This window comes from Hyla sarda, chromosome 3, assembly GCF_029499605.1.
Source record: "Hyla sarda isolate aHylSar1 chromosome 3, aHylSar1.hap1, whole genome shotgun sequence".
NCBI lineage: Eukaryota > Metazoa > Chordata > Amphibia > Anura > Hylidae > Hyla > Hyla sarda.
The window spans coordinates 76,545,930-76,573,119 of record NC_079191.1 but is presented as its reverse complement, the minus strand read 5'-3'; the positions used below and the strand labels follow the sequence as shown (position 1 = coordinate 76,573,119).

General features: G+C 43.6%; 1 long non-coding RNA gene across 3 annotated transcripts in view; it reads right to left on the bottom strand.

Annotated features, from left to right (window-relative positions):
• LOC130361419 (uncharacterized) overlaps positions 1–26,073 on the bottom strand; it is a 33,046-nt gene extending 6,973 nt beyond the window's left edge. Inside the window, exons 1-4 of one of the 3 annotated variants that reach the window (XR_008890998.1) lie at positions 25,824–26,073; positions 24,262–24,644; positions 4,460–4,535; positions 1,393–1,633 (exon numbers count right to left, since the gene is read on the bottom strand). This is a non-coding gene — a long non-coding RNA (uncharacterized LOC130361419). Of the gene's footprint in view, positions 1–1,392; positions 1,634–4,459; positions 4,536–24,261; positions 24,782–25,823 lie in introns of those variants that run through there. The other 2 variants (XR_008890997.1, XR_008890996.1) reach the window with 2 other exon arrangements.
• Positions 26,074–27,190: the final 1,117 nt, after the last annotated feature.

Below are 27,190 nucleotides of genomic sequence, written 5' to 3'. Positions count from 1 at the left end.
TACAAACACTTGTGTGTATGCCCTTTCACACTAGAGAATATAGTGGAGAGATAGCACACACAACTAAAGGTACAATCACAATCTAACAACACATGTACCACAGGAGACTTTCAATATACTTTAGAGTCTGTGTCTAATAACTATCATGTATGCAATACAACCAACCATTACCTAGAAAAGTAATGCTATTGATTGCCAGTGACAATCACTAAATAACTATCATGTATGCAATTCAAGTTACCCTTAAATATGTAGTGTTACTACAGGACCCTGAATTACGTTTAATGTTTCCTCTTATAATTGGAGAACATTGCCAATATCCAACATACAAATCACTGTTTTAGTTAAGAAGCCCCTTGAAGACTACTAAGTTAATGATCAGAAAAATATTTCTTAACATAAAAGCTTCATAAATGAGTTATAGTTGTTAGGAAAATTTGTTAATTTGGTCAATTGATTACTAATATTCATAACTCCCATCCTCGTCGCCATTTGTTGTGGTTCGTGGCTTTGGGGTCGAATTGGACTTGGTCCAAAGGTTATACGACCAGTTAAAATCTGCAGACCATGCATCTGAGACCCAAAATGTCGACCAAAAAAGCTGCCACCGTGCGGTCATGTGAATACAATATATTCACAGACCAGGTGCATAGACACTTAGCTGAACAGTACTACCGGAGACCAAATGCATTCATAAACTACCCACAGACCAACCTATTTTAGGAATTTTGGAAGAGTTATATCCTAATATCCAATGCAGAAATCAACACTACACATCCAAATACTGGCAGAAATAAAGATGTTTAAAATACAACTAACTAAAACACACTCTAACTAAAAGAGAGAAAAGAGAAAAAGACTTTATAAGTACCTAGAAACTTAAATCTGCAGTGTAAGGAACACATATCCAACAATTATAGTAGAAACCCTATAATTGGCTATATAGGTGGATTTTCCTTAAAAGGTACAACTGTATATATATATATATATATATATATATATATATATATATATATATATTCAATTTCAAAAATTCTGCAGCACACCAAAAATAGTTTGGTGGATTTATTAGCCTGACGGCATAGCGACGTTTCGGCTGCCTGCTTGCAGCCTTTCTCAAGCTTAACACAAGTGGTACTGACAAAGTATTTATACATTGGTTGTACAGCAGTGAGATAATTAATTACATAAAATCATTGTGTATTGTCAGCATAAAAATTTATACATCACAAAGTGGAAAAGTGCTATAAGCATATACAAGTGGCATATCAGGGCAGTAGGTGTACATAAAGTGCAATCATTGTGAAATGCCCTGATGCAAGGTGCACAATATTACATAGAATAACATAATTGCATGTATTCATATTAAAGAGGTAGGCGGAACATACATACTTTGCTTTTCCCGGGTGAGACAGGTCACTGTAATGGCGTGTGATGCACCTGGGTCCGCACTATGTGCAATTCGCACACAGGCGGTCCCACTCCTGAACGGAGCAGAACCCCAGGATAACCCGGGGGACCACTTCCAAACAGGATGGCGCAAACCGGAGTCAGCCAGCCAGCCACCGTCCTTTTCGCTGATATCTGTCTTCACTTCCCGGTAGTTGTATGTTGCCTCCTCATATAAGTGATTCTGTAAAAGTGAGAAATAAAAACATAATTAAAATCAGCTTGTAGTATGTTAGACATTGTACCACTAGATGTTTAAAACAGGTAACAGATACTGCCGAAGTCTTAACCAGATACATTTAAAATACCGGAGGTGACTGTAAATTCTACATTAAGCCCATGTGGGCGGAGTGCATTCAGAGTATGTATCCAACGGAGTTCTCGTTTATATATATATATATATATATATATATATATATATATGTAACACACAAAGAATATAATACTGAAATACTTAGCTTCGGGGAACCATTTACAGCAAGTATGATGAAAAAATGCCAGGCATGGGGCAAGGCTGCAGTCCTTTGTTTCAGGATTCAGGCCCAACAGGAAGTTGAATGGAAAGGTGTGTTGGTATGCAGCCCAGGAAGAGAAAGAGTGAGCTTGGCCCCTTTCAATGGGCTTTTATTATGTTTTCTCCGCCCCTTAGCCCACCCACAGGTGGTCTTTGTCTAATGTTACAAAAGCCCACCTATTGGCCCCCTTTGAACATGACTAGGAGACCCCAGGTAAGAGACTCCATCTTTCCTTTGTCTAAACCGATGTGACTTTCTTGGTCTAGGATCACAAATATAGCAAATAAAATGTATGTCATTTTCATATCCATAATACTACCCTCCTACCTTGCACCTGTGTTCCTGCCCTGACCTGCTGCCATCTTGCCACGTCCTGCCAGTCTCCTTCTGTGCCACCCCACCTTCCAGCTACCTGTGTGGACGAGTTGTGCCAGGGGTAGAGACCTGGGTGCCGCCTGCCGCAGCAAGACCATCACGCTTTGCAGCAGGCTCTGCTCCCTGGCACGGCTCCCGTCATCATCCACACAAGCCCAGAGGATCCACCACCTTCTGTGACCATAACAACTTTATCTGGTGAGGGTCCAAGTTCCTTCATCCTGAGAATAAGGGAACTGGTATACTTTTCTTGTATTTTTTTTTTCTTGTATTTTGTGTCTACAGCACCTTTACAGGCCTTTATATTTCATGGTAACAGACAACAGCTACACCCTGCGTAATCTAATATTGTAGTCATATCGCCATATTTGTATCCTTTACTTCTCGCTAAACTACTGTATGAATATTAGTAAGAAAAAGAGGACCAGTGGATAGGAAAATGACTGCAGGATAAGGCCACAAAGGATTTATTACCGTGGAAATATACAGGTTTGTGGATAGGGGATAAGTTAAGTTCCCTGGAGTACCCCTTTAAACAAATGCTACTTTATGTATTCTAAGCTTATCCTCTATGCTGTGGATAGGGTATAAGTGTCTGATGAGTTCAGTTCCTCGGAGTACCCCTTTAAAGCACTGTTTCAGTGTAACTTTTAACTTTCCTATGAGGCCAAAGGGTGCGGAATCTTCTGGAATCTCATTTTACAGAAATAACTCTTCTTCCTCCCCAAGCGTGGGAAATGTGCAGTGGACAGAGGTTGAAGGCATCAAGTTTCTATTTTTCCTAATGATGTCTATCTGTCTGAATGTTGAAATTACAAGGCCCACGCAAAAATCCTCTGAATTTACCCATGGATTGTGTAGCAGTGAAAATACATGATGCATCTCTCTTTACAATCTGCAAATTATTTCACATTCTATGAAAGTTATGTAATAGAAGTAATGTATGCCATGAATATAAGGAAGTATAATATATATGGTATATAGAATGTTTGCTTTTTTAAAGTGCACCTGTCATCAACAAAAACTTTTTATATAACGTAGAAAATATACCATTATATGTATGTTTGTAATATACATTGGTTAAAAATGTGTATATTTTTGTCTCTGGAGCTATTGCCTATGTGTCTCTATGAGGAGTCCAAATATAGGAAGTGAGGGTGGACAAGCAGGGCTCTGTGCAGTGAGGACAAGCGGAGCTCTGTGCAGTGAGGCTCTGTGACTTGCTACAGGCCCACACATGAGGATGATTGACATTCCAGGAGCCTGCACAGAGCCCTGATTCTCCTGCCTACACTTCCTGTATTTGGACTCCTTACAGGCAATAGTTGCAGGGAGAGCATTTTTTCACCCATAAATATACACAATTTTTAACCAATGTATATTACAAATATACATATAAGGTTATTATCTACATTATATAAAAAGTTTTTGTTGACGACAGGTACACTATGTATATTAAGTTTTTAGAAAACTGTGCATTGGTAGATCACTGAAAGAGACATCATGCAGTATGGCCAGTAAGTCCATATACTAGCTGCTTTAGTTGTCCTTTAGGTTTTGTGAGACAGGGACAGGAATGGTCAATGGGGATTGCTAAATTTCCCTTGTCATTTGGATGCCAGGTTTCAGGATGCGCCTATCTCATAAAAAGTAGAAATAGTGTGGTTGCCCATAGAGTTCCATTAAGCCGCACCCACGCCACGCTACGAAAATGTCTCATTTAAGTGATACTGTGGGATGTTGAGTTTGATGCGACCAGATATGTTATTATTACCTGACCTTCATTATTGTTCTTAACACATGTTCTTATTATGTGTTGTACTCTTGCTTTTTGAAAAATTCTATAAAATCTTTAAATTGGAAAAAAAAAAAAGTAGAAATAGAACAGAAAGAAGCAGCGCCCACAGGCCTCATGATGGTGAGGGGGGGTGGGTTAAATACCGTTATATACCATGGAACCACCATCATTTACAAAAATACCGTGATACACATTTTAGGTCATACCGCCCAGCTCTATTGTATCTCTTCAATGTCTTGCGTGTCCCTACACAAACATTATAAAAACATCACAAAAAATGAGATCAACATTTATTCAAATCACAAAAAAAGTCCATACTCACTAGATACTGGTACACAGGCAGGTTAAACCATGATGCAGACCAGCCACAATGCTGTATGAGGTAAACTGCTGGTTACCTAAAATTAACGATTTTGAAGAACCTTTTTTAAGGAAACTTTTCCCAACTTTTAAGACAAACACCCTGTAATTACACTCATGGGCATCTTCATGCAATTTTACACCAAGCATAACATTTTGTAATAAATACTTAAAGGAGTAGTGTAGTGAAAAATATCTTATCCCCTATCCAAAGGATAGGAGATAAGTTATAGGGTTGGACCCGTGCGATCTCCTGACCGGGGACCCAGCAGTCTGCTTGAAGGAGGGGGCGTTTCAGCTGCAGCTTTCTGCGGGGGTCGGAACAGCCGCTCCAGGAAGACTGCCAGGGCCCCATTCAGGAGGTCGCGGGGGGTTCCAGCAGTTGGACCCCCCGCGATCTATAACTTATGCACTATCCTTTGGATAGAGGGTGTTATTTTTCACTGCACTACTCCTTTAAATTATCATCTGGGTGGCTAAAAGCCTGACCAAAGCAGAGCCAGAGATGCATAATAACGATTCATCGCTGATGTGACCCCCAATATCTCAAGAACAGGACTCCTAAATCTCATATCTGAATGGTGCAACAAATACCCTTGTCCTTTTTCTACTGACAAAACCTCTTTAAGGGTCTATTCACACGTATAGTATTCTGTGCAGATTTGATGCTTAGGATTTTCTGCTGCAGATTTCAATGTAAACTCAATGACTGAACACAGCTTGAAATCCTGCGCATCAAATCTGCGCAGAATACTGTACGTGTGAATAGACCCTTAATCTCGAATGCAACAGACCGAGAATGAGATAGGAGTGCAGTAAGTAATGGAGTCAAGGTTAAGGGGCAGAACAACAAATACTGGATTAGCAATTCATGGAGTGACAGCAGAGGCATGATCCAGGAACAAGGCTGGGATTAGAACCAAGATTAATCTGTAGTACTAATGGTTAGAGGTAACATGAAATATCTGGGATTGAATGCAAATTCTGTATCAGCGTCCGATTTATAATATGGGTCTTCTAATGGAGCAGAAAAACATTTGACCTCACCTTCAAGTCAACAGAGCCCGAGGCCCACTGCTTCTTCTGCACCCCCTATGACTATGTCCCTGACAATGGAAACATGACCATATTATGTATCAATTGAAAAATAATTTCTTCTGGTGTGCCCAAGGTACCCCAGTCTGATACTGATTTAAGGCATAAGGTTCTATTTAACCATAATTCTTTTTCATCAATTTTCTGTAGATTCATATAATGATGTAATGAATATGTCTACTGTACCTATAAAATGTACAACAATTGAAATATGAAAATTCACTTTTAAAACCCTGTATAAGCAAAGAAAGATTATTATCCGTACATATGTCAAAGTATTGTTTATATCACATAGTTGTCTTAATGGTCAGAAACCTCAGTTGGCCTTATTAATTTACAATTGTTGAACGTTACATAAATGAAACAATATGATTTAGCTTTACTAGATATCACCGCCAAATGGTCCACAAGTAAGTATGTCACGAAATAGTACCCCATCTGGCACATTGGCCTATATCAAAGCTTATAGAATGTGTTCTCCAGACGTTTTATACATTCCAGACTTTTCTGGCAAGAGACTAAGAAAGAAAGTGTTAGATTAAGTGCAGTTATATAAGGACACAGAGCTCCTACCACCAGCAGGTAACATTTATATGTACACAATCGACAGTGAAATACGCCAGAAACATTACCCAAACCTGTATCAATCAGTGGAAACTTGCGCCTTTTACAGAAATTATTGGTTATTGTTACTTATATATTGTGACTCAGAGTGTAAGTTGCCGACATGGGGGGGTCTGATGACCCCCCTGGGCATTTGCCCAGGTGCCTGCTGATCGATATCAGCAGTCACCCCGGTCCGGACCCCGCCCGGCGCGCGGTGCGGACCGAAATTCTCCATGACGTAGGCGTACATTCTTGGTCCTTAAGTACCAGGGAGCTAGGACGTACGTGTACGTCCATGGTCCTTAACAGGTTATCCCCTTAATGACACCGGACGTAAATGTACTTCCTGGTGAGCTGTTACTTAACGCACCAGGACGTACATTTACGTCCTATGCATAATCGAAGCGATGCTCAGGTCATGCGCGGCAGGTCCTGGCTGCTGATAGCAGCCAGGGATGCGCCGGTAATGGCGGACATCCGCGATCGCGTGGATGTCCGCCATTAACCCCCCAGATACCATGATCAATACAGATCACGGCATCTGCAGCATCGTGGTCACTAAAATGGATGATCGGATCGCCCACAGCGCTGCCGCGGCGATCCGATCATCCAGAATGGCAGATGGAGGTCCCCTCACCTGCCTCCGCTGCCTTCTACGGGTCTTCTGCTCTGGTCTGCGATCGAGCAGACCAGAGCAGAAGATGACCGATAATACTGATCAGTGCTATGTCCTATGCATAGCACTGAACAGTATTAGCAATCAAATGATTGCTATAAATAGTCCCCTATGGGGACTATTAAAGTGTAAAAACAAAAGTAAATAAAGTTTAAAAAAAAAGTTAAAAAAAAAAATTTTTAAACCCCCTCCCCCAATAAAAACGTAAATTGTCCCATTCTCCCTATTACACCCCCAAAAAGTGTAAAAATATTTTATATACATATTTAGTATCGCCACATGCGTAAATATCCAAACTATCCAAAAAATGAGCCCTCATACCGCCGCTTTTACGGAAAAATGAAAAAGTTATAGGTCTTCAAAATAGGGGGATTTTAAACGTACTAATTTGGTTAAAAAGTTAGCGATTTTTTTAAGCGCAACTGTAATAGAAAAGTATGTTATCATAGGTATCTTTTTAATCGTATTGACCCAAAGAATAAAGAACACATGTCATTTTTACCGTAAATTGTACGGCGTGAAAACAAAACTTTCAGAAATTTGCAAAATTGCGGTTTTCTTTTTAATTTCCCCACACAAATAGTATTTTTTTGGTTGCGTCATACATTTTATGGTAAAGTGACTGATGGCATTACATTGGACAACTGGTCGCGCAAAAAACAAGCACTCATACTAGTCTGTAGATGAAAATATAAAAGAGTAATGATTTTTTGAAGGCGTGGAGGTAAAAACAAAAACGTAAAAATAAAATTGTCTGAGTTCTTAAGGCCCAAATGGGCTGAGTCCTTAAGGGGGTAAGGCAAAACTGACAGCTAGTTCACTCGGATGAAAATGAGCTATAACTTTCCCGGATACGCAGTTTGGTTCCAGAGATAGACCCATTATTAGCTTGCATTGCTCATATGTTAATCAATGGCTTTGCGCAATGGAAATGAGACCTAGCATACCCAGCTTCTCTTTCTCCTTGCCGGGTCCCACCTCCATTGCACAAAGCTGATGATTAATATATGCGCAATAATGGGTCTATCTCCACCTAAAATCTTAAATGTGCAGGTCACGGTGATCCCTAGTTCTGTGTCAAATTCACAGAACCAGTGAGAGCACCATCACAGAGCACCGGGCTGTCAGTCTACTCAAAGGGTTGGCAAGGACAACCCATGAAGTGGGGTAGTGGGCACATGTAGCAATCTGGTGGTATATAGAAAAGGTAACGTAGCACCCACCCTCCAGACAGTTTCAAGTGAAAAATCTTTATTGAAACATCACAGGCTGCAGAAAAACATCAGGAAATGAAGAACGAAACACCGTAGCCAAGAGCCCGGGGGAGCAGCAAAGGCTACGTTTCGCTGTCAAAACCTGCTTGATAACGCAAAATAATCACAATAATCATAATCATAATAATGCTTGATAATCACACTTAAAACCATCTGTAGGGTGAGTGCTACGTTACCTTTTCTATTCACAATTGTCTTCCACCACTCACAGCACATATACAGATTCAATAATAATCACCTTGGTGCCAAGCCCTTCTTGTGTCTCTCTAGTATATATACATTAGAGATGAGTGAGCCAAATTTGGCGAACCCGGACTCGACCTGAACTTTATGATTTTTGCACCTCGGCGACCACTCTAGCTTTTACTGGCGCAAGCCGTCAACTAGCACAAAAAACTGTAAAAGCATGGTTTTTTGGCAGGCGGAACATGCAGGGTGGGCAGAGGGCTGTGAGATTATGACAGGAATATCAGCATATCACATGATAACTCAGGTTTATCATGTGATTTGCTGCTTACTGTGTCCATCAGAACAAAGGCCATTAGGACACAGCAAGAGGGAGGGCATCTTTACACAGATAACAGGACAGTGACATCACCTGTCAAACCGTAATGCAGAGCGCCAAAATTGCTGGACAGAGAGTGACAGGGAGAGAGAAAGAGGAAGAAAGACAGAAGAGCTAGGGATAGTTATTGATAAGAAAGATAGAGAGATGATGCAGCGAACGTGGCAATATGTCCTCTCTGCAAACAGAAAGTAAGTCATGGTCAGGGTCCGAATGAACTATGTATGAACTATGTCTCTACATAGGCATATTGTGAGTCATCACAAGACCACGTGGGATAGTCGAGACGCCCCACAACTGGAGAAAAAAAATGCTGCTGCTGCTACTGGTGATCCACCAGATCCCTCCCAACTGTCTAACAGCCAGGCCTTTTCCATGGGCAGCCCATTTTCAGGATTTTCCTCATCAGTGTCGTGCCCTGCCCGTTTGAGTCGAACTCGCGATTTCCAAAAAGTTCGGCGAGTCCGGCAAACCGAACTTTTCAAAAGTTCGTTTAACTCTAATATACATGCGGGCCGCCGGCGCTGGAACTCTGTACTGTATGCTGTATCCCTATGTCCGGGCTGCAAAAGATAAACAAAATAAACTTTAACTCACCTTCCCCCGTTGGTCTGGTACCGGCCTCACCTGCTTCCTGGGGACGGGAACGTCGGAGAGCCGTCAGCCTATCAATGGCCGCAGCGATGTTCCGCCTTGGCCGGTGATAGGTTGAACACACTGTCATGTAAGAAGCCGGCTTCTTACATGACAGTGCACTCAACCTATCACCGGCCGAGGCGGAACATCGCTGCCGCCGGTGATAGGCTGACTCTGCTACATACACACAATCACACACTTAACTATGCTGCATACACTCACTCCGCTATGCTACATAGACATACTCAACTCTGCTACATATACACACTCACACACTTAGCTCTGCTACATACACACACTCAGCACTGCTACATACACACTCAACTCTGCTGCATACACACACTCAGCTCTGCTACATACATACATTCACAAATTCAGTTCTTCTACATACACACACTCAGCACTGCTACATACACACTCCGCTCTGCTACATACACACAATCACACACTCAGCTACATACACACACATAACACACTCAACTCTGCTGTATACACACACTCGGCTATGCTACATACACACACTCAACTCTGCTCCATACACACAATCACATACTCAACTCTTCTACATATACACTCACAGACTCTGCACTGCTACATACACACATTCACACACTCAGCTCTGCTACATACACACACTCAGCTCTGCTACATACACACATAACACACTCAACTCTGCTGCATACACACACTTGGCTCTGCTACATACACACACACTCCACTCTGCTAGATACACACACACTAACACACTCAACTATGGTACATACACACACACACACACACTCAACCCTGCTTCATACAGACAATCACACATAAACATAGACCAAACAGCCATACCTCCATCTCCCTCCCTGCACATTCAGTGGTATATTCTTAGTACGGTCACCATGGTTACACTACACAGGTGCAATGTCCTGCATTCATCAAGAACAGCAGGGGCATCCGGCTTCTTACATGACAGTGCGCTCAACCTATCACCGGCCAAGGTAGAACATCGCTGCGGCCAGTGATAGGCTGACAGCTCTCTGACGTTCCCGTACCCAAGAAGCAGGTGAGGCCGGTACCGGACAAACGGGGGAATGTGAGTTAAAATTTATTTTGTTTATCTTATGCAGCCAGGCATAGGGATACAGCATACAGTACAGGAGGGCAGCGCTTGTGGGTGACATGTGATTAGTTCCCCGATGGGGACAGCGCAGTGCTGGGTTGATAATTCATTCATTCCAGAAGGGCCCAACCGGCATTGCGGTATGGAAAAAATTCATATCGTGCAGGACAAAAATTTCGGTATTCGGTATGAACCGGTATACCGCCCAGCACTACGTGAGCGCATGGTCTCGTTACCTGCTGCTGCCGGCGGGGCTGGGATTTGCATCACGGGACGTGCCCGCATGCGAGCCCCAGTTCGTCACTCACCTGGTGCTTCTCCTGCCCCAGCCTCTGCCTCACTGCTCCGGCGAGCGTGTCCCCGTCCCCTAGGGCGCGCGTACGCCGGAGCTTTAAGATTTAAAGGGCCAGTGCGCTCATTAGTGTGATTCACCTGTGGCTCTTTTATATATTCCTCCACCCTCCTCTGCCGGACCTTTCTTGCCTTGAGCCTGAGAGAAAGCATTCCTGTTTATGCCTTGCCGTGTATCTGATCCTTCGCTTTGTGACCCGACCTTGCTTCTCTGCCTCCTGCCTATTGACCTCCTGCTATGTCCTGACTACGCAACCATGCCACCTGCCCTGACCTTCAGCTATCCAGACAACGAGCTGCCTTATTCTTCCTGTGCCTCGCATCTGCTCAGCCACCTGTGTGGTCGAGCCGTGCCAGGGGTAGCGACCTGGGTGCCGCCTGCCGCAGCAAGTCCATCTCGCTTTGCGGCGGGCTCTGGTGAAAACCAGTGGCACCTTAGACTCCGCTACTTGGTACAGTCCGAGTCATCTGCCACACAGGTCCAGCGGATCCACATCCACCGTGGTTCAACATGATGCAACAGCTTTTGGCCTTAAAACAGCAGCAGGTACAGCAACCTGGCCCACTCCCACCACCAGCTCCTGCAGTGTCTTCTGGCTCCCAGCAATGCCTGCCATTACCTTCCAAGTATGATGGGATTCCAAGCCATGCAGAGGCTTCATTACACAGTGCACCATGCACTTGGAGCTCATGTCTGAACTGTTTCTGACAGAACGTGCAAAGGTGGCCTTTGTCATTAGCCTACTGTCTGGCAAAGGCCTGGGCTGGGCTACACCCCTTTGGGACCAAGGTGATCCAGTAGCTTCCAACTTAACAGCTTTTCTGGCAGAATTTCGCTGTGTCTTTGAGGAACCCGCACGTGTCTCTTCTGTCGGCTTTTTTGAACCTATGTCAAGGGAATTCTTCCGTTGATGAATACGAAGTTCAATTCCGCACTCTAGCCTCAGAACTAGCATGGAATGATGAGGCCTTGTGTGCCATATTCAAAAAAGGACTAGCTAGCAGGATTAAAGATGTCCTTGCTGCACGTGATCCTCCTTCTTCTCTGACTGAACTTATCCACCTGGCCACACGTATTGATGTGCGTTTTGCTGACAGGCAGAAGGAATTGCGCTTAGAGATGGCACCAGCCCGAACACTGAGATATCATCGCCTGGCACCCGTGTTTCAACGTTCACCTCTACAGTTTCCTGCGCCTCATGCCAGAGGCTATGCAAGTCGGTCATTCCCGTCTTACTCAACAGGAGAGATCACGATGATGCAGTGAGAATTTGTGCATGTATTGTGCTAGCCCCGAACACTTCCTCAAAGACTGTTCTGTTTGTCCACAGTATCTGGGAAAACGCTTGCACCTAGGAGAGGCATCCCTAGGTGTGAATACCACCTCTCCTTGCTTAACTATTTCAGTATAAAAGTCTTCGCTTTTGCCAAGTTTTTCTTCAGAGCTACAGCATTTTTGGATTCAGGATCAGCAGGTGACTTTATTGATGCTTCTTTGGTCCACAAGTATCATCTTCCTGTCACTCGCCTTGCCAAGCCCTTGTTCATCTTCTCTGTTAATGGACAAAATCTGGACTGTATGGTTCACTTCCGTACTGAATCTCTTGTCATGCAAGTGGGTGTATTGCATAAAGAAAAGATTGAATTCTATGTTCTGCCACTCTGTACTTCAGAGATTCTTCTTGGCATTCCTTGGCTGCAACACCATTCTCCGCAACTGGATTGGAGAACTGGAGAGATTATTCGTTGGGGACAATCCTGTCAAAATCTTTGCATCCAATCAGTTCAGTCTAAAATTGGTTCTCGTCCTCCTCCTTTGCCTGGCCTGCCACCACCTTACCAATATTTCTCAGACGTTTTCTGCAAGAAACAGGCTGAATCTCTGCCTCCACATCATCCTTACGATTGCCCTATTGATCTTCTGCCTGGTACCACTCCTCCTCTTGGAAGGATATACCCTCTTTCGGTTCCTGAGACCAAAGCCATGGCTGAGTATATCCAGGAGAATCTCCAAAAGGGATTTATTCGTAAGTCCTCTTCTCCTGCTGGCTCACTCCTTCCATGCATTGACTACAGGGGACTTAACAAAATCACGGTCAAGAACCGTTACCCTCTACCTCTCATCTCTGAACTTTTTGACCGTCTACGTCTTCTCCAAGTTGGACTTATGTGGAGCGTATAACCTCATTTGTATCCGCACGGGAGATGAATGGAAAACGGCCTTCAATACTCATGACGGACATTTTGAGTATCTCGTAATGCTTTTTGGTCTCTGCAATGCTCCAGACGTTTTTCAAGAGTTTTGAAAATACTTATTTTCCACCATAATTTGCTAATAAATTCTTTAAAAATCAGACAATGTGATTTTATGGATTTTTCTCATTATGTCTCTCATAGTTGAGGTATACCTATGATAAAAATTACAGGCCTCTCTCATCTTTTTAAGTGGGAGAACTTGCACAATTGGTGGCTGACTAAATACTTTTTTGCCCCACTGTAAATGGAGAACAAAAAGGTAAGTGAGCAACTGTGATCAAAGAATAGGTCACCTGTGAGTCTACTGATGTAACTGCACTGTAATCTCTTATACGGTCTGTCATTGTAATAATGGCCGTTGTTGTCAGTCTGTCATCTGTGTATAGCAGGTCCTCCTCCAGGACTGTACACTGAGAAGAGAGACTGTGTGGGCATGGCTAAAGGTGCAATTAGGAGTGTGGCCGCGGGCGTGGTTAGGGCATTGTTTGGGGCTATGGCTTGTCCCTCTTTGCACTCACTAAAAGGTCGGAGGTATGACAACGTATTTTTCCTCTTGGGAAATATAGGGGGAGATGTATCAAAACCTGTGTAGAGGAAAAGTTGACCAGTTGCCCATAGCAACCAATCAGATTGCTTCTTTCATTTTTGAGAGGCCATTTCACAAATGAAAGAAGCAATCTGATTGCTTGCTATGGACAACTGGTCAACTTTTCCACTGCACAAGTCCGAAAGCAAAATGAGCTTATGGGTAGGGTCACATGGGATGGATCCAGAGCGTATTTTAAGCTACGGATCCACCGATGACCAGACCCTAAATTGTGCCTCCAGCTGTTCCCCCCTGTGTGCTGCTCGCAACGGCAATGCACCGCTCCGAGCAGCCACATAGGCTTGTGAGTCACTGTGCGTACTCACAATGTACTCACAGACATCGCAGAGCGGCCACGATGAGTGAGTACACTGCGCATGCGTGCAATGACTCGCAGGTCCCTCTGTGGCTGCTCGGAGCGGCGCATTGCGGCGCGAGCAGCACATGGGGGGGGGGGAACAGCTGGAGGCACAATTTAGGGTCAGGTCATCAGCGGATCCGTTCAGTGTGACCCTACCCTAAAACAAACAGTCTGATCATGATCTGCTGACATACAGTGGAGATCATAAGTTTGGGCACCCCAGGTAAAAATTTGTACTAATGTGCATAAAGAAGCCAAAGGAAAGATGGAAAAATCTCCAAAAGGCATCAAATTACAGATTAGACATTCTTATAATATGTCAACAAAAGTTAGATTTTATTTCCATCATTTACACTTTCAAAATAACAGAAAACAAAAAAATGGTGTCTGCAAAAGTTTGGGCACCCTGCAGAATTTCTAGCATGCACTGCCCCCTTTGCAAAGCTGAGACCTGCCAGTGTCATGGATTGAACTCAGTCATCATCTGGGAAGACCAGGTGATGTCAATCTCAAAGGCTTTAAATTCCCAGACTCATCTGACCTTGCCCCAACAATCAGCACCATGCGTTCTTCTAAGCAACTGTCTAGAAATCTGAAACTGAAAATAGTTGACGCTCACAAAGCTGGAGAAGGCTATAAGAAGATAGCAACATTTTTTCAAATGTCAATATCCTCTGTTCAGAGTAATTCTGTTCATGTAATTAAGAAATGGCAGTCATCAGGAACAGTGGCAGTTGAAGCAAGATCTGGAAGACCAAGAAAATATCAGACAGAACAGCTCGCAGGATTGTGAGAAAAACAATTCAAAACCCATGTTTGACTGCACAATCCCTCTAGAAAGATCTTGCAGACACTGGAGTTGTGGTACACTATTCCACTATAAAGAGATACTTGTACAAATATGGTCTTCATGGAAGTCATCAGAAGAAAACCTCTTCTATGTCCTCACCACAAAAATCAGTGTTTGAACTTTGCAAATGAACATATAGACAAGCCTGATGCATTTTGTAAATAAGTTCTGTAGACTGATGAGGTTAAAATTTAACTTTTTGGCCGGAATGTGCAAAGGTATGTTTGGAGAAGAAGGGGAACAGAATTTAATGAAAAGAACCTCTGTCCAACTGTTAAGCATGGGGGTGGATGAATCATGCTTTGGGGTTGTATTGCAGCCAGTGGCACAGGGAACATCTCACGAGTAGAAGGAAAAAGGATTCAATAAAATTTCAGCAAATTTTGGATGCTAACTTGAAGCCATCTGTGAAAAAACTGAAGTTGAAGAGAGGATGGCTTCTACAAATGGATAATAATAATAAACACACCTCGAAATCCACGGGGGATTACATCAAGAGGCGTAAACTGAAGGTTTTTGCCATGGCATTCACAATCTCCTGACCTCAACATAATTGAAAATCTATGGATAGACCATAAAAGAGCAGTGCATGACAGACAGCCCAGAAATCTCAAAGAACTGGAAGACTTTTGTAAGGAAGAATGGGCAAAGATACCTCAAACAAGAATTGAAAGACTCTTGGCTGGCTACAAAAAGTGTTTACAAGCTGTGATACTTGCCAAAGGATACAAGATATTAACTCTGCAGGGTGCCCAAACTTTTGCAGACCATTTTTTGTTTTCTGTTATTTTGAAAGTGGAAATGATGAAAATAAAATCTAACTTTTGTTGATATATTATAAGAATGTCTTATCTATAATTTGATGCCTTTTGGAGATTTTTCCATCTTTCCTTGGCTTCTTTATGCACATTAACCCCTTAAGGACCAAGGGTTTTTCGTTTTTTGCACTTTCGTTTTTTCTTCCTCACTTTTTTAAATTCATAACCCTTTCAATTTTGCACCTAAAAATCCATATGATGGCTTATTTTTTGCGCCACCAATTCTACTTTGGAATGACATTAGTAATTTTACCCAAAAATCCATGGCGAAATGGGGAAAAAAATCATTGTGCGACAAAATTGAAGAAAAAACGCCATTTTGTAATTTTTGGGGGCTTCCTTTTCTACGCAGTACCTTTTTCGGTAAAAATGACACCTTATCTTTATTCTGTAGGTCCATACGATTAAAATGATACCCTACTTATATAGGTTTGATTTTGTCATACTGTAAAAAATCATAACTACATGCAGAAAAATGTATACGTTTAAAATTGTCATCTTCTGACCCCTATAACTTTTTTATTTTACTGCTTATGGGGCGGTATGAGGGCTAACTTTTTGCGCCATGATCATAAGTTTTTAGCTGTACCATTTTTGTATTGATCGGACTTTTTGATCGCTTTTTATAAATTTTTTCATGATATAAAAAGTGACCAAAAATACGTTATTTTGGAATTTTTTTGCGCGTACGCCATTGATCGTGCGGTTTAATTAATGATATATTTTTATAGTTCGGACATTTACGCAAGGGGGAATGCCACATTTTTATTTATTTATTTTTTTATGGGAAAAGGGGGATGATTCAAACTTTTATTAGGGAAAGGGTTAAATGACATTTATTAATTTTTTTTTACACTTTTTTTTGCAGTGTTATAGCTCCCATAGGGACCTACAACACTGCACACACTGATCTTATACCCTGCTCACTGCAAAGCCATAGCTTTGCATTGATCAGAGGTATCGGCGGTCGATTGCTCAAGCCTGCATCTCAGGCTTGGAGCAATCAATCGCCGAAGGGACACACCGGAGGAAAGTGGGACCTCCACTCGTGTCCCAGCTGATCAGGACACCGCATTTTCACTGCAGTGGTCCCGATCAGCCCCACTGAGCAGCCGGGCAGCTTCCACTTTCGTTTTAGACACGGCATTCAACTTTGAACGCTGCGTCTAAAGGGTTAATAGAGCGCGGCACCGCGATCACTGCCGCGCGCTATTAGCCCCAGCTTCAGATACATGAAGACCGACCCGATATGATGCGGGTAACCGTGTGACCCTGCATTATATCGCGGGAGCCGGCCAAGGACGTAAATATACGTCCTTGGTCGTTAAGGGGTTAATACAAATTTTTATCTGGGGTGCCCAAACTTTTGATCCCCACTGTAAGGCTGTGTTCACATGTTCAGATTTGTATCAGAATTGAGTTCAAAGTCAGAAACATGAAGAGCCTTTTTTTTTCTGATCCACTTTTTTTTTGCATTGTACTCAATAATTGCAATTAAAAGCCTGATTGTGTGAATACAGCATGAAACATTTTTTTATGCGCTTTAATAAAACAATACTATTGGTGAAAAAGTTTCCATCCACAGAGAGCAACAGAAGTCTTGACTACAAAAAGTTATTAAAGCACATACCCTATGGGGGGAATTTATCATTGGTTTTACCCTGGTTTTGTGGTGTACATTTGTCTCACAGTTTGTCTCAGATGCTGTTTTGAAACTTTTCATTGAGACTTTTGTTTTAGAAGGTTTTTCTAAAAGAACATTCTAAGTCATGATTTCAGTTAATATCATGCAGTGGTAAGTAGAGATGAGCGAAAATACAGTGATTCGATTTGTCACAAACTTCTCGACTCGGCAGTTGCAGACTTTAGACTGCATAAATTAGTTCAGCTTTCAGGTGCTCCGTTGGGCTGGAAAAGTGGATACAGTCCTAGGAGACTCTCTCCTAGGACTGTATCCACCTTTTCCAGCCCACTGGAGAACCTGAAAGCTGAACTAATTTATGCAGTCTAAAGTCTGCAACCGCCAAGTCGAGAAGTTCGTGACAAATCGAATCACTGTAACTTCGCTCATCTCTAGAGGTAAGGAATTCATGATGTGCGACTTTTCGGTTTGTCGCATCTTTTGTCGCAAATGAGCTAACTTAGGCGCAAATCTATGCCTGCCCTGACTTAGGTTACTAAACTGACTGCAAACAGCATTCCTAAAAATTCGCACGGGATTAAAAGTCACACAAAGATGGAGATTTATCAAAACCTGTCCAGAGGAAAAGTTGCTGAGTTGCCCATAGCAACCAATCAGATCGCTTCTTTCTTTTTTTCAGAGGCCTTTTCAAAAATAAAAGAAGCAATCTGATTGGTTGCTATGGGCAACTCATCAGATTGCTTCTTTTATTTTTGAAAAGGCCTCTGAAAAAAAGAAAGAAGCGATCTGATTGGTTACTATGGGCAACTCAGCAACTTTTCCTCTGGACAGGTTTTCATAAATCTCCCCCAAAGAGTTGCAGAGCGGCACCATACAAAGTGGTGTACTGAAGTTAGAAATGTGATCAGCACCAGATTTATCACATGCCCTGCATCATGTAATAAATTCGGTGCAGGTACGCAGTTTCCACCATATGAAATAAAAGGGTAAAAAGACGTTCACCTACACCACTCTTGATTAATACCCCCCTATATGTATTAGAAAGTTGCAGATAACGCTGAGGCTAGGTAGGCCTGAGCGCAGTTTAGGCCTGGTCCGTAATTTCACAGATGGACCCCATGCAAGTAAATGCAAGTTCTATATAATTCATGCAAGTTCTATATAATGCAGTAAATGGGGTCCGTCATGACCTGGTAGTAGTCGTTTGCACCCGACCCGTTTCAGGGTCAGATTGGTTAAAAAAAAATTTAAAAAAAAGAGCCGATCAAACCCTTAACAGGTCATATGCAAGCGGCTGTGTGAACCTAGCCTTACTCACATACATCGGGTGGACACACGGGCACAGCAGGACGCACACTCTAGGGTGGGCTCCACCACAAACAGCCGTTAAGGCTCCCTCTTTTTTTTTTTCTGCCTTTAATGGCCGTTAAGTGTGACGGAGCCCAATGGGAGGCATAAAGGGCACAGAGAATACCATTCACTTGAATTGTATTCTCTGACATCCGTTATTGTGGCTGTTATTCCGCAGGAAGATAGCAAGAGAAAAAGACGTCTCAAGCACAAATTTTCCTCCTGCTATCTTCTAATGTCCGTCACACTGCCAGACACTAACGGCAGTGTGAAAGGAGCCTAAAATACGCTGTGGATCCGTTACGCATGACCCTAAGGGTGCTGAAAACCGCATCACACCATGCCAGGGATACGGCTGCCAGTTTCGCAAAACAAGATGTGAATGCACCCCTGGTTGACTATGTTTTTACATTCAGTAAAATAAATACGGACTGTAACAGAGACAAAAAATGTGGCGTGAACCTAGACAAACAATTACTTACAGGGGAAATTGATTTCTGATAATTTAACTTGTGTTATGGCAAGTGTTCAAATGGAAGGCGACCCACTCCGTTCCACTGTCATTGTACGCCACCAAGGCGTTTGACAGAGTAGAATGGAGGTTTCTTTGGCAAGTGCTGGAAAAATTTGGATTAGGGCCAAACATAGTGCACTGGATAAAACTACTTCATAAAGATCCCAAAGCACATATTATAATTAATGGAAACTTAACAGATCCCCTTGTCTTGTCGACGGGGACAAGACAGGGGTGTCCTCTTTCCCCCCTCTTGTTCATAATGTTTATAGAGCCACTGGCAGAGGTCTTAAGAACATCCCCCCAAATTAAAGGGTTCGGAATAGGTGGAGGGAATAATAAAGTCTCATTATACGCAGATGACTTGCTGTTGTACTTGGACAACCCTGAGAAAATGTTCCCAATTGTAATTAACCAGGTTAAAAACTTTGGTAGTGTTTCAGGGATGGAGGTTAATTGGAATAAGCGTAATATCAGTATGTGAAGTTTATATAGTAGGACCAGGTGAATCATTGAAATATCTAGGATTGGAAATATCTACTGAAAAAAAGGCATATGAAGAATTCAACCTAAAACCCCTTAAAAAAAATAGAGAGGAAAGTTAAAGTGTGGAGTAGCCTCCCTTTTGCACAGGCAGATAGAGTGGCGTTGGTTAAAATGGTAATTCTACACCAAGTTTTATATGTAGTACGGGCAGCACCAGGGTGGATACCCCGACGATGGTTCAAAGGCCTGGAAGAAGCAATAAATAAATGAATATGGGGAAGAGGCCGGGTAAAGATAAAATACTCGGATGTCACCCTTCCAGAAGGGAAAGGAGGTTGGGGGCTGCCTAACTTTTGGTTCTATTTTTTGGCCACAAAAATCCAAGAGATAAAAGAATGGAGGAAGAATCCCATTTTGTCATATATGGTAGATCTCAGGAATGGTTTATATGATAATATTTTTGAGTTAATGGAAGCTCAACCCCAAAAAATACTAGCACATTATCCACTGGTTCAATTGTACTTTAAGGTATGGAGGGAAATTAAAAAAATTATTGGGGTGAAGGGGAGTTTAATAAAGGGATAGGTAGTCACTTTTGGAGACGAAAAGGAATTAAATATCTTACTCAAATTTACTCACAAGGAAGGTTGATCCCTTTTGAGGTGTTAAAGGATCACCAAGTTTTGGAGGCAAGCAAAGAATTTTGGTTTGTACAAATAAGACACACAGATAGGGCAACACAAAATAGAGATTTCTTTAATATAGAATCACATAAATTAATAGAATATATGACGTCTTCTCTATAGTGAGGAGACTACACAATGATATCAGTGACAACAGGTGACGTCTTCTCTATAGTGAGAAGAAAACACAATGATATCAGTGACTACAGGTGACATCTTCTCTATAGTGAGGAGAATACACAGTGATACCAGTGACTACAGGTGACGTCTTCTCTATAGTGAGGAGAATACACAATGATATCAGTGACTACAGGTGATGTCTTCTCTATAGTGAGGACAATAAACAATGATATCAGTGACTACAGGTGACTTCTCTATAGTGAGAAGAACACACAATGATATCAGTGATTACAGGTGACGTCTTCCCTATAGTGAGGAGAATACACAATGATATCAGTGACTACAGGTGACATCTTACATAGTTAGTACGGTCGAAAAAAGACATATGTCCATCAAGTTCAACCAGGGAATTAAGGGGTAGGGGTGTGGCGCGATATTGGGGAAGGGATGGGATTTTATATTTCTTCATAAGCATTAATGTTATTTTGTTCCAGGAATGTATCTAATCCTGTTTTAAAGCTGTTAATTGTTCCTGCTGTGACCAGTTCCTGAGGTAGACCGTTCCATAAATTCACAGTCCTCACGGTAAAGAAGGCGTGTCGCCCCTTGAGACTAAACTTTTTCTTCTCCAGACGGAGGGAGTGCCCCCTCGTCCTTTGGGGGGTTTAACCTGGAACAGTTTTTCTCCATATTTTTTGTATGGGCCATTAATATACTTATATACGTTTATCATATCCCCCCCTTAAACGTCTCTTCTCTTTAGTCTTTCCTTATCAAATTCAACTGGTACAGACCACCAGGACTTCATAAAGCAATCCTCTCTCTGCAGAACAGTGTGAACTAAGCAGTGGTGAGGTTATGCTGGGAGTTGTTGTTTCACCCATCATAACTGCAGAACTCACAAGTGACTACAAGCTCCGATAGGACAGCCAGGAGAATACACAATGATATCAGTGACTACAGGTGACGTCTTCTCTATAATGAGGAAAATACACAATGATATCAGTGACTACAGGGGACGTCTTCTCTATAGTGAGGAGAATACACAATGATATCAGTGATTATAGGTGACGTCTTCTCTATAGTGAGAAGAACACACAATGATATCAGTGACTACAGGTGACGTCTTCCCTATAGTGAGGAGAATACACAATGATATCAGTGACTACAGATGACGTCTTCTCTATAGTGAGGAGAATACACAATGATATCAGTGACTACAGGTGACATCTTCTCTTTAGTCTTTCCTTATGTAATTCTGCTGGTACAGACCACCAGGACTTCATCCAGCAAAATCCTCTCTCTGCAGAACGTGACACCCAGATGGCTCCTCACTATGTCAGCGCATTCTAATCCTTTATATAAAAACAATAATCATTATAATCCTGCTGCACACTGCCCTCTCTGAATATAATACAGCTACACACTGTACCCTCTGAATATAATACTGCACACCGTACCCTCTGAATATAATACTATCACACACTGTACCCTCTGAATATAATACTACCACACACTGTACCCACTGAATATAATAGTGCTAGGCGGTATACCGGTTCATACCGAATACAGAATACAGAATTTTTTTTCCTGCACGATATAAATTTTTCCTATACCGCAATACCGGTTGGGTCCCTCCCCCTCGAATTAATTAATTATCAGCCGCAGCGAGCTGTCCCCACATCTGTGACCCGCGGGCGCTGTTCTGCTTCTCTTCTCTTTGTGGGGGACAACGCAGCGCTGGGCTGATAAACCAGAGGGGGGGGATGGGAGTGGAGGAGAGAAGCAGCGCCCACGGGTCACATGATGATGAGGGGGGTGGGGGGGTAAATACCATTTAATACTGCCATAATTAACAAAAATACCATGATACACATTTTTGGTCATACCGCCCAGCTCTAGAATATAATACTTCCACACACTGTACCCTCTGAACATAATACTGCCACACACTGTACCCTCTGAATATAATACTGCCACACACTGTACCCTCTGAATCTACTACCACACACTGTAACCTCTGAACATAATACTGCCACACACACTGAACCCTCTGAATAAAATGCCACCACACACTGTACCCTCTGAATATAATACCCCCACGCACTGTACCCTCTGAATATTTTTTTTTTTAACTGTAATTTTAATGAAAGATTTTCACAAAAGCAAACAGGAGTTCCACAAAACTTAAGCAAATCAGAGTCCGGGACGCAGCCCAGCACAGCAGGGGTAAATGACAATCCAAAAAAGAGACCAGGGCATATAAAACAGTTGTACATCAGAACGACTAGCCCCAACTTCAGACAAACCATCAAACCGGAGCAAATGTACATAAAATAAGAAGTCATATAGTGAATTACTCAAAGGAGAGAACTGTAAACTCTACAACATGAAGGACCAAGAGAGGAGACAAACATAAGACAGAAGGAGACAGAGACAACAAAGCACAAACACAATAGGGGAGAAGTAAGGAAGAAAGAGGAGGAAAGGATATGGAGGGGAGGGGGGGGGGGGAGGGGTTGGGAAAGTTTTCGGTATCGCCTCAAGGAGGTTGCCTGTCAGAGAAACGGTCCCACGGTTCCCAAACTGAAAGGAAGGTGGGGATAGTATTATTCAAAGAGGCTGTGAGATATTCTAAAGAGCGTATTTCACTTATACGGGAGAGTAGGTCTGACTCAGAGGGAGGAAGAGTCCTCTTCAAGTATTTAGCAACTAAGGTCTTAGCCGCCAAGAATATGTGCATATCCAGTTTAAACAGCCTCTTGGGTAGAGCAGAGTGTGAGAGGTGCAAAAGATAGACCTGAGGGTTAGGAGGGACCGATACTCCAAAAACATTAGAAAGTAAGCGAACTCCCAATATCCTGTGATAAGAGGGCAAGACCAAAAAATATGAAACAACGTACCCAAACCCACCACACACCGCCAGCACTGGGGGGAGATATCGGGATTCAGCCTATTCAATAACTCTGGGGTATGGTACCAACCCATAATCAGTTCGTATTGAGTCTCCTTATAAGCAGTACATATGGATGCCCTAGAGGCCCGCTCCCATATTATTTTCCACTGAGGAAGGGTGATAGCCATATTAAGCGCTTCCTCCCAACGAGACATATATCGGTGGGATACCTGGACACCCCCCATAGGTTGGATAAGCAAAGAGTAAATATCGGAGAGAAGACCCCTCGCCTGAGGTCCACCAGGACACAGCCTTTCAAAGCCCGTAGGCAAGGACACCACAAGGGAACCGAGTGTGGAGGACATAACATGTTGTAGCTGTGAATAATGAAAATGCTCAGACGAGGGGAGATCCCAACGAGACTGCAACTGAGAAAAAGGCAAGAGAGTTCGCGACAAGGGATCAACCACATCCGCCCAGCAAAAAAGGCCTCTAGATCCCCATTCCCTCACCCAGGGGCGTACCTAGAAACCACGGTGCGAAAAATTGCCATGGGCCCCCCTACCACCTGACGACCCTCTTCCCCAATCCCGGACGACCCCTTACTCGGCTGCACAAAGATACTGCATGGGACACATTCAGGAGAATACACAACTATAGAAGTGACTAACAGGCAGGGCCAGACAGACAAAACAGGCATTGAAGAATAAGAATCCCATTTTTTCTGATGGGGATCCAACTGCTGGGATCCCCACCAATCACAATCAGCTGTTGTAAAGCTATAACTCCCATCATGTCTGGAGAGCCTCAGGCATTATAGGAGTTGTAGTTTTTCAACAGCTGGAGAGCCATAGATTAGGGTACATCGTCACCCATCATCACTGCGGAACTTACAAGTGACTCCAGCTGATACACAATGATATCAGTGACCTGAGTGACGTCTTCTCTGTTATCTTTTCTTTCCTTCTTCATCTGGTCCAGATGTCAGGACGTCTTCCCGCTCCATCTTCTCTGCAGAGTCTGACACCCGGACATCATAGGCTCCTCACTTTGTCAGTAGATCCTCATCCTCTGTATGAAGACAATAATCATTATTATGCTGCTAAATACTGTACCCCCTGAATATAATGTTGTCACCTTTATAAACCTTCAAAAATAACCATGCTATATGCTGTACCCTCCCACACATCATACATACATACATATAATAAAAGCTGTGAACGAATACTCAGCTCACCTCCTTTGTCCAGCAGTGCACGGACTGGTGCGGACCACACCTGTGGTTGTGTAGCAAGGAAAGAAATTGTACAGCGCTGCTTCCCGTAAAATAGAATACTTTATTCAGGTAACACCAAGGTACACCAAGGACCCCAAATCTCATATCATCCCACCCCCTCCTCTGGACCCCAAATCTCATATCATCCCCCCCCTCCTCCTCTGGACCGCAAATCTCATATCATCCCCCCACCCCTGCTCTGGACCCCAAATTTCATATCATCCCCCCACCCCTCCTCTGGACCCCAAATCTCATATCATCCCCCCCCCCGCCTCCTCTGGACCCCAAATCTCATATCATCCCCCCCCCCCGCCTCCTCTGGACCCCAAATCTCATATCATTCCCCCCCCCCTCCTCTGGACCCCAAATCTCATATCATCCCCCCCCCTCCTCTGGACCCCAAATCTCATATCATTCCCCCCCCCTCCTCTGGACCCCAAATATCATATCATTCCCCCCCTCCTCTGGACCCCAAATCTCATATCATTCCCCCCCCCCTCCTCTGGACCCCAAATCTCATATCACCCCCCCCCCTCCTCTGGACCCCAAATCTCATATCATTCCCCCCATCTCCTCTGGACCCCAAATCTCATATCATTCCCCCCCTCCTCTGGACCCCAAATCTCATATCATTCCCCCCCCCCTCCTCTTGACCCCAAATTTCATATCACCCCCCCTCCTCTGGACCCCAAATCTCATATCACCCCCCCCCCTCCTCTGGACCCCAAATTTCATATCATCCCCCCCTCCTCTGGACCCCAAATCTCATATCATCCCCCCCCTCCTCTGGACCCCAAATCTCATATCATCCCCCCCTCCTCTGGACCCCAAATCTCATATAATTCCCCCCCCCCTCCTCTGGACCCCAAATCTCATATCATCCCCCCCCCTCCTCTGGACCCCAAATCTCATATCATTCCCCCCCTCCTCTGGACCCCAAATCTCATATCACCCCCCCTCCTCTGGACCCCAAATCTCATATCATCCCCCCCCCCTCCTCTGGACCCCAAATCTCATATCATCCCCCCCCCCTCCTCTGGACCCCAAATCTCATATCATCCCCCCCCCCTCCTCTGGACCCCAAATCTCACATCATTCCCCCCCTCAGATTAGACCCCCAATCTCATATCACCCCCCCTCAGATTAGACCCCCCCCCAATAGACAGTCCCCTTCACTTACCATGTAGCTGCATCCAGCAGTGCACCACTTTTCATCAAGGACGAGGAATATGCTGCTGCTGTAGGAGTCGGAGGCAAAAGCTAAAGTTGTACCGCCTCTGGCTTTCATTCAATACTCCGGTCCCCGGTCCATTTGCATTGGAGTTGAGATACTTGGAAGCTAGGCAGAGGCTCCTCCCCCAGATGACGAGTGGTGCGCGGCCATACAGATACGGTGGCCGCGTAATGATGTAGAGCGTAGTGACACACCCTTACTGTGATTTTGGAAACGTCATTACGCGTCCACTGTACCTGTACGGCCGCGCACTGCTCGTAAGCTGGGGGAGGAGCCTCTGCACAGCAGTGAAAGGTATTTCAAGCTCTCATGCAAACGGACTGGGGATGCCAGGCCGGCACAATGAATGCAAGCCGGAGGTCAGAGCGACTTGCAGCGGCAGGCCCGAGCAACTTGCTGGCAGTGGCGGGCCCGGGACCTCTTGCTGTAGCATAGTATAGTGAAGTGGCAGGGGGGCCCGGTCGCGGTTGCGACCCTTGCGACCTCTATAGCTACGGCACTGCCCTCACCATAAGAGAAGTCCGGCCGGGGGAAAAACTAGGATGATAAAGGAAAGATCGAAGAGGGGAAGAGGGAGACAGTAGTTTAAATTTGACAGAGCAGTAACCCCACACATATTTTGAAAACGCCATAGGGCCCAGGAGAGGGGAAAGAAAAGGAGCAGAGGCAGGAAGAATCCAAAGGAGAGCGTTAGAGTGATACCCTCTGAATATAATACCACCACACACTGTACCCACTGAATATAATACTACCACACACTATACCCTCTGAATATAATACTACCACACACTGGTCTCTTTGAATATAATACTACCACACACTGTACCCTCTGAATATAATACTACCACACACTGATCTCTTTGAATATAATACTGCCACACACTGTACCCTCTGAATATACTACCACACACTGTACCCTCTGAACATAATACTGCCACACACTGTACCCTCTGAATATAATACTACCACATACTGTACCCTCTGAATATATTACCACACACTGTACCCTCTGAATATCATACTACCACACACTGGTCTCTTTGAATATAATACTGCCACACACTGTACCCTCTGAATATACTACCACACACTGTACCCTCTGAACATAATACTGCCACACACTGTACCCTCTGAATATAATACTACCACATACTGTACCCTCTGAATATACTACCACACACTGTACCCTCTGAATATCATACTACCACACACTGGTCTCTTTGAATATAATACTACCACACACTGTACCCTCTGAATATAATACTGCCACACACGTATTAATGCCCCCTGTCCTGTGCCCACACATAATTCCC